Here is a 17,104-nt window from a genome sequence, read left to right as displayed (position 1 = left end):
GGCTCCAGTGTAATAATGACAAGGGTCCTGATGAGAGGAATGCAATATGAAGATGCTACCTTGCTGGCTTTGGAGATGGAGGAAGGGCCCAGGGGCCAAGGAATGAGGGCACCTCTAGAAGCTGGAAGACATGAGAATGTGATTCTCTCCTGGAGCCTGCAGGAGTGCAGCCCTGTAGACACCTTGATTCTAGGACTTCTGACACTAGCCAGTCTGGTTCCATTGTTTCCACAATATAGACAGGAGATGAAAAAGGAAGTGTTGAAAACATGAGCTTAAACTGGTCTTGGAAATCTCAAAGACTAACCTCTCCCATGAAAAAATGCTGTTTGTGGTAATCTCCACTCTTTCCCAGACTTCCCTGGTGGCTCAGATGGCAAAGAATCTGCCTGTAATGCAAGAGACCTGAGTCCCATTCCTGGGTCAGGAAGATCCCCTGAAGGAGGGCATAACAACCCACTTCAGTATCCTTGCCTGGAGAATCTCATAGGCAGAGGAGCCTGGTGGGCTACAGTCCATGGGGTCACAAAGAGTTGGACACTACTGAAGTGACTTAGCACATGTGCCCCCACACACTCAATGAGAAAGTAGCCTGCACCTCCAACTGGCTATAAGAACGGCTACCCAGTTTGGGGAGAATTTAATGGGTTCCTTTGAACCCAAGTGAGTGAAAAATTTGGAATCTTTTTTTTTTTTTTTTTGAAGTTGGGTTTGCAGGATGGGGAACACATGTAAGCCCGTGGCGGATTCATGTTGATGTGTGGCAGAATCAATACAATATTGTAAAGTATTTAGCTTCCAATTAAAATAAATTAATTTAAATTAAAAAAAAAAATAAAGTTGGGTTTGCAGGCATCAGGGGCTCTGACCTATCCTTTGCACTGTGTCCTGGATTCCTGGTTCATTTGTTTCATTCCACGGGGAGGCCTGCCCAGTAGAATTCAACTCAATATTCTAAATATTTCCATAACCAATTTTGCACCTAAGAGACAATCCCTTCTGGGCAGGCTTCGGGGAAGACACTGACCCTGTATCCCTGTACTTTAATAATTAAGAGCTCTGATCATTAATTTTACGTATTTAATCAAGGCTACTAAAAAGCAGATTGCAAATCCAGCCTGAGTCAGCTGTGGGAATTGGGAATTCCCAGACTTCTTCCGGAGAACCAGATGAAACACTTCCTTGTGTTTCTATAGGTCTCGGGGATGCCCCCCCCACAATGGATCTGGTGCTGTGGTTGAATTCTTTCACCATCAATATGAACCAACCCTCCCCTTGTACCTCCCCAAGTTATGCTGGGACACAGACACTGGTCTCCCAAGGCAGTCTTTCAGGACCTGCTGTTTCCCACCGTGACTCCCCTGAAGACACCCTGCTCGGGCATCCCAAGGGAACGCACAGCCCTGTAAGCCTGGGAAGGGGCGGGACAAATATGGTGTCTATGGCACCACCAGGCTCCCCACCCGCTCTCGGCAAGCTCTGCTATTCCAGTCTGTGCCTGTGAGTCACTCCGTGCCTTCACATCCCCCTGCAGTGCCGAGGGGAGCTCATTTTCTGGGCCTTGAAGCTTTGCTTAAAAGGTCAAGATGTGAAGGCAGCAGGGGAAGGAGTTTCAAACCTTAATGAAAAAAATTATGTCAGTTTTGGTGAGAGTTCTATGGGAACAGGGGTGCCCATCAGGGTGCTGGGAGAGCCAGGTTTGGGAATGAGATGCTGGTGATGCTTGACCCTGGGACTCCACCCTGCCACCACTGACCAGCATAGGCGACACCGCCACTGGGCTCCTCTGGCTCTGCCCTCACCAAGGAGGACTCAGACTCCGGGCGCAGGACCCTAGCTGAGGAGCAGACAGATGCCCACATGGAGTGAACTTGGTGAAAGCGAGGAAGGCATTCTAGGATCAACCCTCCCTCCAGCCAACTCCCTCCAGCCCTGTGGTTAGTTTGCTTCTGATGCCCAAAACATCACCATTATTTTTCATTTCTGTTTTTGTTTAAGTAAAAAAGATGCCGGGACTGAGAAGGTCACCAAGCCTCATTATGGATTCGCACCTCAGGGTGCGTGAGTTTATCAGAGCCTTACCTGAGAGCAGGTTTGGAAAGGAAAGAGGACAGAAGGCAAAGGGGCTGGCAGGAATATGGAGGAAGGAATTTAAAGGGAGAGTTGGAGTCGTACTGAAAGCACATCTTTTTGATAAAATTATGGTAAAATACACATAACGTGGGGCTTTCTGGTGGCTCAGATGGTAAAGAATTTGCCTGCAATGCAGGAGACCTGGGTTCGATCCCTGGGTTAGGAAGATCCCCTGGAGAAGGAAATAGCTACCCACTCCAGTATTCTTGCCTGGAGAAACCCACGAACAGAGGAGCCTGGTGGGCTGCAGTCCATGGGGTCACAAAGAGTCAGACACGACTGAGTGACTAACACACACATGACATCAAATTTACTGTCTTAATGTTTTCGAGTGTATAGCTCAGTGGCATGAAGTATGCTCACACTGTCATGGAACCATCACTAACACCCATCTACAAAACTTTTCATCTTCCCAAACTGAAACTCTGTCCTGCTTAGACACTAACTCCCCCTCCCCCTCCCCAAGCCCCTGCCTCCCACTACCCTGCTTTCTGTCTCTATGAGTCTGACTCCTCTAGGGACATTATATGGGTGGAATCATACAGTATCTGTCCTTCTGGACTGGCTTATTTCACTGAACATAATGTCTTCAAGGTTCATCCATGTTGCGGTAGGTGTCAGAACTTCCTTCACTTTAAGGTTGAGTAATAATAGTCCATTGTGTGTATATATAATTAATTCCCAGGTGGCACTAGTGGTAAAGAATCCACCTGCCAATGCAGGAGACTTAAGAGATGCAGGTTCAATCCCTAGGTGGAGAAGATCCCCTGGAGGAGGGCGTAGCCTCCCACTCCAATAGGGTTGGCCAAAAAGTTAGCGTTTTTTGGTAAGATGTTATAAAAAAAAAAAATCTACCCATATATGTACACACATACACACATATATATACTGCATGTTATATAACATTTGTTGATATTCATTCATAGATGGTTACTTGGGTTGCTTCCATCTTTTGGCTATTGTGAATAATGCTGCTATAAACATGAAAAGACAAATATCTCTTCTTAATCCTGTTTTTAATCCTTTGGGTATATCTCCAGAAGTGAAATTGCTGGGTCATGGGGTAATTCTATTCTTAATTTGTTAAGGATCTGCCATCCTGTTTTCTGTAGTCACTGCCCCATTTTATATTCCCACCAACAGGGCACAAGGGCTCCAATTTCTTCACATCCTCTCCAACACTTCTTATTTCCTGAAAAGCAGATCTTTTTTTTTTTTTTCCTTAAAAAAAAAAAAGGCGGTGGCGGGGGGGTGGCATACAGGAAGGCAGGAAAAGAAGTGTAAAATCAAAAAAGCTCTGTTTTTATAGTAAATTTAGGACTCAGTTATTCTTTGAAATAAACATTCTGTAATTATGGAAAGTTAAGCAATTAGCAATTTCAAACCACCAACTGATCGTTAACTAATATTCACCAGGTACCTACAATGTTTCCTGAGATAGGTACTGGGGATACTGTGATGAATAAGATGGCAAAGACCTCTGCTACCTAGGAGCTGACATTATTGCAGGGTGGACACACAGACACACAAGTGAAGATGTGATCAATCAACAAAGTGATGAGACACACAAGAAGATAAAAGCTGAGGGAAGCCACATAATTAAAGGAAGGGGATGGGTAGCTGGAGGCAGTGAAGGTCTAGCGAGAAGGCAACTGACCATGAAGAGCAAGAGGCTGGTGGCTGTTTGAAAAGGAGGGAGCAGAGTTCTAAGCAGAGAAAGTCATGGCACACTGAGACCAGCTTGGTGGTCGGAGGAGCAAAAAGAAGGTCAGCGTGAACAGAACTTCAGGAATCAAAGATGGAGAGGCAGATGACAAGGCTGAGCAAGACGGCAGCCACAGGGAGGAGTTTTGTTGTTATTTTGGGAGAAGGTTTTTACTCCGAGGAGCAACGTAGTCTGGTTTGAGTCACAGGATCACTCTAGATCATGCTGGAAACTGATTGTAGGACATGAAGAAGGGAGGTAGACAGGCCAATTAGGAGACTGTTTCACCATTCAGGCAGGAGAAAATGGCAGCCTGTGCTTGTGGGACACAGTGGGGTTGGAAATGGGAGGGCTGGGGGCTGTCAGAGAGTGAGGTGTAAAGGAAGCATAAAGGACCACTCAGAGCATCTAGGCCTGAGCAGTTGGAGGGATGGCCATTTACTGGGATGAGAAAAACTAGGAGAGGCAATGGTTTGGTGGAGAGGACATGCAAGTTTTGTTCTGGCCCCTTTGTGACTGAATAGACCTCTACGTGGGGATGCCTAGCAGACAGCAAATGAAACATTTCTCTAGGGCTTTGTGCAGTGGCCACATGATGAAATAGAAGAGGTGTAACCAGGGTCCCAGCCACTCTCGTTTGGGTGGAGTTCAGTGAGTCATCCCCTTCCACCTTCCCTGGGCTCCTCCCTGACACCCCAGCTCCCAGTGGCCTGTTGATGGTGGTGGCCAGTTACCTTGTCGAGCTGGCGGGCCCTTGCGGGAAGGCCTGCATAATGGGGCCTCAGGCGATGGTCTCCTTGGGCAGCCTCCTTAAGTGCATTTTCCTAGAACAAAAGGAAAGGGCATCGTGAGATGGCATTGTAGCACACAGATGGGGGTGAAGGGTTCTGATTTGAAATCAGATTGGGGTTAGGTGTGATTCTGTGATTCACAAGCCTTGCGGCGTGGGATGCATTTCTTTTCCTCTTTCCAAGCCATGAGTTTCCGAGTCTATAAAACGGGAGGAGTGATACTTTACGATGATGTTATGAGTGGATAATAAAATAATTTCTATAAAGCCTGTAGTGAAGTGTCCAGAAGATAAATCACATCTGATACACTGTGTGCTGACCTGCACTGCACTCTTGTGTCCTAAAGAGGCAACGGAACTGCTCTTCATCTGGAGTTATGTCAAGCTCTGACCTGCCCCCTTTCCTCACAAGCACTGCTCCAAACATATCGCCATAATAAACAATACAGAAAACACTTAGAGGTTTGTCTTGCTCAAAAAGAAGGCAAAAAAAAAAATCTATGAGGACTATGGAAGGCTGGAGCACATGTCAAGAGTGGAACTCCTGGGACTCGCCGGATTCTGAGTCCAGAAAATTCTGAGTTCTCTCCTCTGCCTAATTTTCCAGGTAGAGAAAATTAGGAGTCCAATTATTTTAGGCTATGAAGAAGTGAAAGTGTCCTACCTGAGGCTAGAGACTTGAGACAAGGTACTGCCTGAACCAAGGCTGAGGTCAAGTCCCCAACTCCCAAAGGAGGCTGACCAGAGCTCTGGCACAGACAAGGTAGTGCAGTGGAGAGGCAGGGAGACCAGACCCACTGGCTCAGTGGTATCACCTGTGCAGGAACTCTGAGCTACCAACAACAGAACCCAATTCAAGACCAGGAGCACCCATGGGATGGTACAGAATGACAAAGAAGGAAGACAAGAGCAGAGAGTGAGCACAGACAAGGAGAGAGAGATAGGGGGTAAAAATCTCCCAAAATAGATGAGTCTGAAAACAGAAATTCCAAAACACAGAAAGAAAACTCACACTGCTAAACAGATTTAACAAAACCAGTAACCGGGACGAACTGACTCCAGAAGAAATAAAAATAATGAAGTGATCTGAAAATGACGCATAGTGAGCAAGTTGAGGGTTCTCACAAAGATAAAGAATGACACCCGTTAAAAAGCACAAGGAAGAAGCAACAGGGACAGTTAGTGTCCCACGGTGGGAGGTGACAGCAATAGCCACATGCAATCATGTCTGCAGGTTTCTTTGCTTGATTCTTCAAGTGTGTTCTCTGTTCATCTCCTAAGAGAGTTCCTATCTGGGGATCACCCACATCTGAATTGACTTGGGAATCTCCTCTGTAATACTTCAAGAGGTCTGAACTCGGGCTCATTCACACTCACAATAAGAAAGAAACAGGAACCATAGGGTTACAGACACCTCCCACAAGGAGAAAGGGTCCTCCTGCTGTTTTCAGGTCCTATATTTCAGTCAAGCCCCTTACCCTAGGCCAGAGTCATTACAGTCTCCTCCCCTTATGGTATCTTCTGTGTTTGGTTCTGGAGAACAATGATCTCCAGCCTATGAGAAACTGCTTCCCTCCTCTGAGATGTTCCCAAAGGCATAAATTCATTTCCCCCTTTCTTACGTAAAGCAACCACAATGTAATCCCCTGCCGGCTCCTTGGGGGACCTGGAGACATTGTGGGATATCCCACATGAGAACCACTGGCAATCACAAGGAATAGGTACATTCACCCACACACCTCACTCTTGACCTTGGAAGTCTTGGATACCCCAAGGTGAAATAAAGGCAGCCATGTCTCAGAGAATTACAGGAGAAACTCATGTTTTTTTAAAGCAGGAGTTGATATTATTATATTATTTTTTTAAGATTTTTTTTAACATGGGCCATTTTTAAAGCTTGTATTGAATTTGTTACAATATTGCTTCTATTTTATGTCTTGGGTTTTTGGCCATGAGTCATGTGGGATCTTAACTCCGGGCCGGGGATTGAACCCATACTCCCTGCATTGGAAGGTGAGGTCTTAACCACTGGACAGCCAGGGAAGACCCCAGGAAAAACTTTAAGGAGGGGTTAAAATGTCAGTCCTGAAGTCATTCTGCCTAAATACAAACTCAAGCTGGTTCACGTGTAAGCCCTATGACCTCAGGCAGGTTGCCTGGTATCTCTACACTCTCTAAGATGGAAGGATGTGAAAGCACCTACTCAGCAGCCATTGGGAGGACTAAATGGGATGGTTCTCCTAGAGTACTGAGCATTTCCCTGCACACGATGGCGGCTCAAGCAAGGGTCACCTTCCCTGCTGGAGGCACCGCTCTCTGCACACCTTCCACAATCTGCCATAACCACCCACTCAATTCCTGCCACCACCTTCCTCTGCCCCTCCCCTGGAAGAGTGGACCGCAAGAATGCAACATCGGGAAGAGAAGCAGGGCTGGCTCTTTCATCGTTTTCTAGTGGTTGTAGGAAAGTGGCATTCATCAATTTCATCTCTACTCCATCTCAGTGATTCAAGGTCAGCTGCTTAACCTGATGCAATCAATCTTCAAGAGAAAAAAGCCCAGGATCTAAATCCAGTCCAGGAAGCACCGATCCACAGTATCACCAGGTAAAAGGGGAGGGAGGGGTGTACATGGCCATCTCTTCCCCCAAATTGGTCCAAGCATGAATCTGCATTGGACCACTGCATTGGGGTACCACTTACTGTACCGGTTCTCCCACCTCAAGGAACTAGGAACAGAAAGAGCTGCTGAGAAGCAAACTCAACGCCAAACAATTCTCTGCTCCACCGCAAACAGTTTAGCAGAGGCCAAACCCCCTCACACAGTGATGCTGAAAGAACCTATTCAGCACCCAACATGTCCAGGTAAAAGCCCAGAGAAGAGTGAAGAAAGATGCCACTGGAGCTACACGGACTATGTGATTCACCTGCCAAATTATAGCATCTCATTTATCCAGTCTTGTCATTTAGCCCTGAAAAACCCTAGAGGTGGGCATGGGGCAGGGGGACACATGTGGCCTCGCCCTCAACGCCGCAGTGACAGCAGACATTGGTTCTCCCCACCCCTCAGAGTAACAGGGCACGGATGCTCCTCAGACATGCATGTTTCTTGGATTGCTTAGGGGAAAATCCAGAAAATGCCTACTGCTCAGGCTTCCAGTCCCATGAAGATGCTGAGAAGCAGGAAGACTTACCCTGGAAGCTTTCATCATTGACACCGTGCAGGACCAGAGCTGCCCACCCGGGGAAGCTGTCACCGCTCCAATGAAATCTAGCCTTTCTGGATTAATCAGCACCACCAAGGAAGGGCCGCTAAGCAAGAGATAGAACACCTTACATACTGGTCGCATGCTTGAGACCAGAAGGCCCCCCAAAGATGTGGGCTTTTAGTTGCAACACGACAAAATGAGACTCGCCAACAGGCGCGGGTGCACGAGCTATGACAATTCACAGGAGAAGGAGGAGGAGGAGGAGGATGGGGTGGACTTAATATAATCTGACATTCCTGCTGAGTAACGAGGCTTTTCACAGCCCAGGGTAAAGGCGGCCGGTCACACCAGCGTCCAGATCACAGGTGTGCACACTCACCTCCCTGCCACAGAGTGATCTGTGCCCCTCTGGCATTTCCTGTGCTGGGGGTTTGACACTGTTGACTACTGGGCACATCCGAGGACCCAGGAATTGAATCTGACAGCACACGCCCACTGCCTGGAGATGCAAAGCCAGTGACTCATGCATCACCAGGACTGTGATAACAAAGAACTTTCCGAGCACCAGCTGTATGAAATCACCCTCTAAGCTCCATCTTCTTGACCTGAAATAATGATTGTGAAGAGAGGAAAACCAGCCTCTGTGTAACTGTTCGCTTCCTGGGAAATGGTCCAGCTTCCCTGTCCTTGGGAGACTCTTAGCATCATGTTGGGAGCAGACTGGATCTTGGATACTTTACATTTAAAGCCATCCAAGTAAGAGGGCTTAGGATTCACCAAACAGTGGATGCATGAGACAGGGTCTACCCTGTAGGAATCAAAACGCACGGTTTGTTGAATCTAGTTATCCGTAACCACAGATAGAAAAGGGCACGGTATTTATTTCCACTTTGCAGATAAACATTTTGAGGTTAGGACAAACTCCCAGCAGGCTGATAAGAGAGCTCTGGCATCTGAGCTGAAGAATTCTGAGGCCAATGACCCCTGAAGCCTGAGTGCAGATTAAGTGCAAACTGCCAGTGAGACTAAAGGGAGGACCCAGGACAGAGTGAGAGAAACAGAGATGTTAGAACAGGCTGAAGAAGAGGCTCCTGCAAAGGGATGGTCAGGAGTGATGGGAGACAAGTGTGTGATGTCCTAGACGCTAAGGAACCACAAACTTGACAATGAGGGTCCTGAGCATCAATTGTTGCCCAAGCCAGATGAGGACCAAAGACGTTTAGTGGTTGAGGCACTGAAAGTGTTTCCCATGACCTCCAGGAGAGGTGCTGAGAGAGAACCTTTCTACACTGTTGGTGGGGATGTAAATTGGTGCAGCCACTATGGAAGACAGTGTGGATGTCCTTAAAAAAACTAAAAATAGACTCACCATGCATGATCCATCAATTGCACTCCTGGACATATATCTGGAGAAAACTGTGATTCAGAAAGATACATGCACCACAATGTTCAAATAAGCACTATTTATAATAGTCAAACCATGGAAGCAACCTAAATGTCCATTGATAGATGAGTGGATAAAGATGTGGTACATATGTACAGTGGAATATTACTTAGCCATAAAAAAGAATGTAATAACGCCATTTCCAGCAATATGGATGGACCTAGAGACTACTATACTAAATGAAGTAAGTCAGAAAGAAAAAGTCAAATATCATATGATATCACTTATATGTGGAATCTTAAAAAAATGATCAGATCAGATCAGTTGCTCAGTCGTGTCCGACTCTTTGCGACTCCATGAATCGCAGCACGCCAGGCCTCCCTGCCCATCACCAACTCCCGGAGTTCACTCAGACTCATGTCATTGAGTCAGTGATGCCATTCAGCCATCTCATCCTCTGTCATCCCCTTCTCTTCTTGACCCCAATCCCTCCCAGCATCAGAGTCTTTTCCAATGAGTCAACTCTTCACATCAGGTGGCCAAAGTACTGGAGTTTCAGCTTTAGCATCATTCCTTCCAAAGAAATCCCAGGGCTGATCTCCTTCAGAATGGACTGGTTGGATCTCCTTGCACTCCAAGGGACTCTCAAGAGTCTTCTCCAACACCACAGTTCAAAAGCATCAATTCTTTGGTGCTCAGCCTCCTTCACAGTCCAACTCTCACATCCATACATGACCACTGGAAAAACCATAGCCTTGACTAGATGGACCTTTGTGGGCAAAGTAATGTCTTTGCTTTTGAATATGCTATCTAGGTTGGTCATAACTTTCCTTCCAAGGAGTAAGTGTCTTTTAATTTCATGGCTGCAGTCACCATCTGCAGTGATTTTGGAGCCCAGAAAAATAAAGTCTGACACTGTTTCCACTGTTTCCCCATCTATTTCCCATGAAGTGATGGGACTGGATGCCATGATCTTAGTTTTCTGAATGTTGAGCTTTAAGCCAACTTTTTAACTCTCCACTTTCACCTTCATCAAGAGGCTTTTTAGTTCCTCTTCACTTTCTGCCATAAGGGTGGTGTCATCTGCATATCTGAGGTTATTGATATTTCTCCCGGCAATCTTGATTCTAGCTTGTGTTTCTTCCAGCCCAGCATTTCTCATGATGTACTCTGCATATAAGTTAAATAAATAGGGTGACAATATACAGCCTTGACGTACTCCCTTTCCTGTTTGGAACCAGGCTGTTGCTCCATGTCCAGTTCTAACTGTTGCTTCCTGACCTGCATACAAATTTCTCAAGAGGCAGATCAGGTGGTCTGGTATTCCCATCTCTTTCAGAATTTTCCACAGTTTACTGTGATCCACACAGTCAAAGGCTTTGGCATAGTCAATAAAGCAGAAATAGATGTTTTTCTGAAAATGCTCTTGCTTTTTCGATGATCCAATGGATGTTGGCAATTTGATCTCTGGTTCCTCTGCCTTTTCTAAAACCAGCTTGAACATCAGGAAGTTCACAGTTCACATATTGCTGAAGCCTGGCTTGGAGAATTTTAAGCATTACCTTACTAGCATGTGAGATGAGTGTAATTGTGCAATAGTTTGAGCATTCTTTGGCATTGCCTTTCTTTGGGATTGGAATGAAAACTGACCTTTTCCAGTCCTGTGGCCACTGCTGAGTTTTCCAAATTTGCTGGCATATTGAGTGCAGCACTTTCACAGCATCATCTTTCAGGACCTGGAACAGCTCAACTGTAATTCCATCACCTCCACTAGCTTTGTTCGTAGTGATGCTTTCTAAGGCCCACTTGACTTCACATTCCAGGATGTCTGGCTCTAGGTCAGTGATCACACTATCGTGATTATCTGGGTCGTGAAGATCTTTTTTGTACAGTTCTTCTGTGTACTCTTGCCATCTCTTCTTAATATCTTTTGCTTCTGTTAGGTCCGTACCATTTCTGTCCTTTATCGAGCCCATCTTTGCATGAAATGTTCCTTTGGTATCTCTGATTTTCTTGAAGAGATCTCTAGTCTTTCCCATTCTGTTGTTTTCCTCTATTTCTTTGCCTTGATCGCTGAAGAAGGCTTTCTTATCTCTTCTTGCTATTCTTTGGAACTCTGCATTCAGATGTTTACATCTTTCCTTTTCTCCTTTGCTTTTCGCTTCTCTTCTTTTCACAGCTATTTGTAAGGCCTCCCCAGACAGCCATTTTGCTTTTTTGCATTTCTTTTCCATGGGGATGGTCTTGATCCCTGTCTCCTGTACAATGTCACGAACCTCATTCCATAGCTCATCAGGCACTCTATCTATCAGATCTAGGATCTTAAATCTATTTCTCACTTCCACTGTTAAGAAATGGAGTAGCCATCATGGTCAACAAAAGAGTCCGAAATGCACTACTTGGATGCAATCTCAAAAACGACAGAATGATCTCTGTTCGTTTCCAAGGCAAACCATTCAATATCACAGTAATCCAAGTCTATGCCCCAACCAGTAATGCTGAGGAAGCTGAAGTTGAACGGTTCTATGAAGACCTACAAGACCTTTTAGAACTCACACTCCAAAAAGATGTCCTTTTCATTATAGGGGACTGGAATGCAAAAGTAGGAAGTCAAGAAACACCTGGAGTAACAGGCAAATTTGGCCTTGGAATACAGAATGAAGCAGGGCAAAAACTAATAGAGTTTTGCCAAGAAAATGCACTGGTCATAGCAAACACCCTCTTCCAACAACACAAGAGAAGATTCTACACATGGACATCACCAGATGGTCAACACCGAAATCAGATTGATTATATTCTTTGCAGCCAAAGATGTAGAAGCTCTTTACAGTCAACAAAAACAAGACCAGGAGCTGACTGTGGCTCAGACCATGAACTCCTTATTGCCAAATCCAGACTTAAATTGAAGAAAGTAGGGAAAACCGCTTAGACCATTCAGGTATGACCTAAATCAAAAAAATGATATGAATAAACTTATAAAACAGAAGCAGACTCACAGACACAGAAAAAAAACTTATGGTTAATGAAGGGGAAAGATAGAGAGGGATAAACTTGGGATTAACCTTTACACACCAGTAGCTCAGTGGTAAAGATCTGCCTGCTAATGCAGGAGACGCAGGAAACATAAGTTTGATCCCTGGGTCAGGAAGATGCCCTGAAGAAGGAAATAGAAACCCACTCCAGTATTCTTTCTTGGAAAATCCCTTGGACAGAGGAACCTGGTGGGCTACAGTCTATGAGGTTGCAAAGAGTCAGACAGGACTGAGCTACTGAACAACAATAAATGTATGAATAGAAAACAACACAGATCTACTGTACAGCACAGGGAACTATATTCAATATCTTATAATAACCTATAATGGAAAAGCATCTGAAAAAGAATATATATATATATAACTGTATCACTTTAAACTATATTCAATTTTTTTAAGTTTTTAAAAATTTTTAAATAAAATAAAAATAAAAAGAGAGGTGCTGAGGAGGGACTAGCAGAGGTCACCTTGTGACTGATGGGAAAGAAAGAGGTTCAGAAACTGAGAGGTGATAGTTCTTGAAAGAACACTGGGTTGAAAAGGAGGAGTGAGACAAAGATGAACCTCCTAGGGACACGGGCGACCACGGGAAAGTGAAGATACAGGCTTTGGAAGCAGCAGTGTGGGAGGTAACAAAAACCAGCGACTCCATCTTTCCACTGCAAGTAAATGGATGTTGGAGGGGATAGACCCTCCAGGGAAATCCAGTTACAGCTGCAGGCAGTCATGCTCACGCAAGCAGCAGGAGATGAAAACAGGCACACTGGGAAATGGCAAGGGGTGGGAGAGGATCACAAAGCACTTTGGGGATGAGAGCACTTGAGGAGAGATGAATGAACATTCAATTTCGCTGCAGCTGCAATTCATGGAGCTTCTACTCTGAACTGGGAGCTGATCTAAGCCCTTTGCTTTCTTCTTCTTCTTTCTAAAAGCTCATCCAATTCTCATAACATCCCTGTGAGGGGGACATTGCTATTCCCGCTTGGTGCACACGGGAACTAAGGCGCCAAGAGTTAAGTAACCTGAATAAGTAGCCTCCACGTAGCAGGTGGCGAGATTTGAGCCCAGGTGGGGATGCTCATGAGCACTGCACCACACTGATCCCTGCACCCCCAAAACCCCACATTCTTTTTCTGAAGAACAAGGTCCTGCAGCTTTCCTGGTCCTGAGAGCTGTCAATGGGCTCAGAAAGGCCTCCAGTTGGGAGGAGTGGGGATTCTGAGAGACCTGGGACAGTGTTCCTTGGGCTCCGGGCCCCAAATACAGTCTTGCGGGTGGTCTATGAAAAAAAAATGGTATTTTTTTTTATTTCTGTGAAATCCGAAAAGAATAAATATGAGCATATTTCATGCCTCCTTACCACTCAGTACTGAATTTTTAAAAAATATTTATTATTTATTTATTTGGCAGTGTTGGGTCTTAGCTGTGGCATGTAGACTCGGTTGCAGCATGTGGATCTAGTTCCCTGATCAGGGATTGAACCCAAGCACCCTGCATTGGGAGCCTGGAGTCCTAGCCACGGGGCCACCAAGGAAGTCCCCATACTAAATTTTCATGTCTGCATTTGTTAGTGTGTAAGTGAGTGTGTGTGTGTGTGTGCCTGCACTGACTTGAAGAATTACCATCTTGACTGCCCCAAGATCATGTAAATGATGTTTTCATGCACAGTGAAAGCCACACACCTTCATGTGTGTTTAAGAATCAAAGATTTTGTAGGAGTTTGAAAGGGATCAGCAGTAGGAACGTTGAATCAACTTTCAGGCAACTGTCAAAGGGCATTATACTTACCAAAAAAATTCAGTGTAAGTAAGATAGTATCGTCTGACACATTAAGTTACAATAAGTTTGGATCTTGAAATTTATTGTCTTCACTCATTTGTTTCTTTCTAATCTGTTCATTCATGTTGGCTTTATGGTTTAGAAAAGCTGTAAACATTTATAAACTAGTTTTATCACTGGGCACATGTAATTACATTATCAATTATAAATATATAATCATATTATGTTCAAATATACTAAAGACTATGTTGTGTAATGTGCAAGTCTAATAAAATCATATTATGTAAGAATGATGTAATCATCAATTATAATAATATATAGTAAAAAAACAATTAAAATCAACACTGGGATATGCTTGATAATATTTTTCTTTCTGAATGGTCTTCCTGAGTGGTTCTAGGCTAAAGGCATGGGCAGGGAAGATGAAGTGATTGGAAAAGAGAAAGGCAAGAAAGGGAACAGGAGTGTATGACAGTGAGCCTAGGGTGAGAGCCGCAAGGAAAGGAGGAGGGGATAAATACAGAGTGGAAGGAGTTTCCTCTGCTCCTGTCCAGGGTCTTGACCATTGCTGAGCCCCATTCCTGCTCCCTGTGGTCAAGACTCAGGACAGCTCTCGAAGTCATCACAGGCTTTGGAGAAAACGTTGGAATTCAGAGGGCCTGGGTTTGCTACCTAATTCTAACATATACCAAGTGTGTTTCTGGGAAAATTCTTTAATGCTCTGTGCATTCCTGGCAATATAAATGAGATACAAAATAGATAACTAATAAGAAACTTCTGTATAGAACAGGCAATTCTACTCAAGACTTTGTATTGGCCTACATATGGGGAAAGAATCTAAAAAAGAGTGGATATATGTATATATATAAATGAGTCACTTTGCTATACACCTGAAACTAACACAGCATTGTAAATCAACTATACTCCAATATAATTTTTTAAGAGATAATGCATATAAGCACATTTTGCAATCTGTAAAGGGCAATTTGAATGTGACCAATAATTTTGCCAATAAAGGGGCTGCCTCTGTTTTCCTATAATGCTCTGGGATTCAGGGCAGGGAGAGACAAATCTGCATCTCCAAGTCCCCTTCTGCATTCAGAAAAATCCATAAATGTGCATTTGCTTTCACTATGATACAGGCAATTCCTTGACCTGTTTGCTATTCAGGCATCATCCATATGCCAATAATGCAATTACAGAGAAGCATACTGTGCCATTTAAAAGCTATTTTTCTAATATAGGTTAGAGACCAGCTGAAATGGAAAAATATAACACACTAAGCAGGTTCTAATGTAAGTTCATGACCTAGAGAAACATTTGCATTTGAAAAAAGGCTTCTCTCAGTAATTGTATTTCATTAATTTATAAGTACCTACAATGTGCTAGGGCTTCCCTGGTAGCTCAGTTGGTAAAGAATCTGCCTTCAGTGCAGGAGACCCAGGTTCAATCCCTGGATCAGGAAGATCCCCTGGAGAAGGAAATGGCAACCCACTCCAGTATTCTAGCCTGGAAAATCCTATGGACAGAGGAGCCTGGCTGGCTACAGTCCCTGGGGTCACAAGAGTTAGACACAACTTAGCAACTAAACCACCACAACAATGTGGGCTTGGTCCTACTAATGTTTGTTAAAAATAAATTTAGTGAAATTGATGCTTGGTTCCCTTTGGTCACTATCATCAGAACCCAGGCTGCCTCCAAAGATAGCTCTTCTCTACCAAAAATGGTGGGATTGTGTTACAGAAGAGAGCCAATTTTGACTCCATGTTGGATCTGTTTCTTTTACTTTAACTTTTGCTTCCCATTGTTTTTGTTCACTAATTGGATACTGTTCATACATAATGGCCTGCCTCAGGGAACCCTGCCCCTCTGCCTGAATGTTAAACCAAAATGCTTTTGTTCAGGATCCATTCCACCTATGGATGACTACAGGAAGGAAGTTTAAACAGAACTATCATATAACCCAGTAATTCTGCAGGAGGAGAAGGGGACGACAGAGGATGAGATGGTTGGATGGCATCACCGACTCGATGGACATGAGTTTGGGTGAACTCCGGGACTTGGTGATGGACAGGGAGGCCTGGCGTGCTGCGGTTCATGGGGTCAAAAAGAGCTGGACATGACTGAGTGACTGAACTGAACTGAAAGCTATGGTTTTTCCAGTAGTCATGTGTGGATGGGAGAGTTGGACCATAAAGAAAGCTGAGAGCCAAAGAATCGAAGCTTTCAAATTGTGGTGCTGGAGAAGACTCTTGAGAGTCCCTTGGACAGCAAGGAGATCAAATCAGTCAATCCTAAAGGAAAGCAACCCTGAATATTAATTGGAAGGACTGATGCTGAACCTGAAGCTCTAATACTTTGGCCACCTGATGCAAAGAGCCAACTCACTGGAAAAGACCCTGATGCTGGGAAAGACTGAAGGCAGTAGGAGAAGGTGGTGACAGAGGATGAGATGGTTGGATGGAATCACTAACTCAATGGACATGAGTTTGAGCAACCTCTTGGAGATACTGAAGGACAGAGAAGTCTGCTGTGCTGCAGTTCATAGAGTCACAAAGAGTTGGACATGACTTAGCAACTGAACAACAACAACAAAGATATATACCCAAAAGAATTGAAAACAGATGTTCAAAGAAATCCTTGTACATATATGTTCACAGCAGCGCTCTTCACAATGCCCAAAACGTGAAAACAACTCAGAGAGATGGACACATAAACGAAATGCAGTCTCTCCAGTGAACAGCGTATCATTCAGCCATAAAAAGGAATGAAGCACTGACATACACTACAAGGCGGATGAACCTCAAAAACAGCATGTAAGTGAAAGAAGCCAGACATGAAAGGTCACATACTGTATGTGTCTGATATGAAATATAAAAAATAGGTAAACCCTCAACTTTAAAAAATTTGTCACCAGTCCCTCCAGCAACAGAACCTGAAGTGCCATGAGAGAAGAAAGGTTATTCCCCAATCATTTCTCCATGAAGTTCTCCTGTTGGAAGAGTATCTCCCTCATGGAGAGCCACTTCAGACAACTGGTCTCCTAGATGCAAACAATGCTGCATTTGGTCCC

The 17,104-nt window shown here is 44.5% G+C and overlaps 1 protein-coding gene across 10 annotated transcripts in view; it reads right to left on the bottom strand.

The window, feature by feature from the left end:
* Positions 1-17,104, bottom strand: part of RIMBP2 (RIMS binding protein 2) — a 325,711-nt gene that overhangs the window by 123,571 nt on the left and 185,036 nt on the right. For all 10 annotated transcript variants that reach the window (XM_061384505.1, XM_061384508.1, XM_061384509.1 and 7 more), the window contains one exon: positions 4,573-4,662. The gene's annotated coding sequence lies outside the window, so the exon portion shown is untranslated. The remainder of the gene's footprint in view (positions 1-4,572; positions 4,663-17,104) is intronic.

This window comes from Bos javanicus, chromosome 17 (assembly GCF_032452875.1).
Source record: "Bos javanicus breed banteng chromosome 17, ARS-OSU_banteng_1.0, whole genome shotgun sequence".
Taxonomy (NCBI): Eukaryota; Metazoa; Chordata; class Mammalia; order Artiodactyla; family Bovidae; genus Bos; species Bos javanicus.
Note: the sequence above shows the minus strand (reverse complement) of the source record. Positions and strands in the feature narration are given on the sequence as shown.